The sequence below is a fragment of the Seriola lalandi genome, unplaced genomic scaffold (genome assembly GCF_002814215.2).
Source record: "Seriola lalandi dorsalis isolate HSWRI2012SDOR001 ecotype SW California unplaced genomic scaffold, Sedor1 jcf7180002054927, whole genome shotgun sequence".
NCBI classification, from domain to species: Eukaryota; Metazoa; Chordata; class Actinopteri; order Carangiformes; family Carangidae; genus Seriola; species Seriola lalandi.
The window spans coordinates 2677555-2679071 of NW_019525479.1; positions in this window are offsets into that span (position 1 = coordinate 2677555).

Below are 1517 nucleotides of genomic sequence, written 5' to 3' on the forward strand. Positions count from 1 at the left end.
CATAGTATAATACGGCATAAAAATGCCAAAAAACATCATAGTATAGTATGGCATAAAAGGTCAAAAAAACATCATTGTATATTAAGGCATAAAATGTCATAAGAACGTCATAGTATGGTAAGGAATGAATCGACATAGTATAGTATGGTATAAAAATGTCAAAAAATGTCATAGTATAGTATGGCATAAAACGTCAAAAAAACATTATGATATATTAAGGCATAAAATGTCATAAAAACGTCATAGTATGGTAAGGAATGAATCGACATAGTATAGTATGGTATAAAAAATGTCAAAAAATGTCATAGTATAATATGGCATAAAAATGCCAAAAAACATCATAGTATAGTATGGCATAAAAGGTCAAAAAAACATCATTGTATATTAAGGCATAAAAGGTCATAAAAACCTCATAGTATGGTAAGGAATGAATCGACATAGTATAGTATGGTATAAAAATGTAAAAAAATGTCATAGTATAATATGGCATAAAAATGCCAAAAAACATCATAGTATAGTATGGCATAAAATGTCAAAAAAACATCATTGTATATTAAGGCATGAAATGTCATAAGAACGTCGTAGTATGGTAAAGAATGGAATGACACAGTATAGTTGAGCATAAAAATGTCAACAAATGTCATAGTATAGTATGGCATAAAACGTCAAAAAAACATCATTTTATATTAAGGCATAAAATGTCATACGAACGTCATAGTATGGTAAGGAATGAAATGACATAGTATAATATGGCATAAAAATGACAAAAAACATTATAGTATAGTATGGCATAAAAGGTCAAAAAAACATCATTTTATATTAAGGCATAAAATGTCATAAGAACGTCATAGTAATGTAAGGAATGAATCGACATAGTATAGTTAAGCATAAAAATGTCAAAAAATATCATAGTATAATATGGCATAAAAATGTCAAAAAATGTCATAGTATGGCATAAAAGGTCAAAAAAACATCATTATTTATTAAGGCATAAAATATCATAAAAACATCATAGTAAAGTAAGGAATGAATCGACATAGTATAGTATGGTACAAAAATGTCAGAAAATGTCATAGTATAACATGACATAAAAATGCCAAAAAAACATCATAGTATAGTATGGCATAAAAGGTCAAAAAAACATAATTGTATATTAAGGCATAAAATGTCATAAAAACGTCATAGCATAGTAAGGAATGAATCGACATAGTATAGTATGGTATAAAAATGTCAAAAAATGTCATAGTATAATATGGTATAAAAATGTCAAAAAACATCATAGTATAGTATGGCATGAATCGACATAGTATAGTATGGTATAAAAATGTCAAAAAATGTCATAGTATAATAAGGAATAAAAATGCCAAAAAACATCATAGTATAGTATGGCATAAAAATGGCAAAAAACATCATAGTATAGTATGGCATAAAACGCCAAAAAAACATTTTATATTAAGGCATAAAATGTACTATGAACGTCATATTATGGTAAGGAATGAAATAACACAGTATAGTTA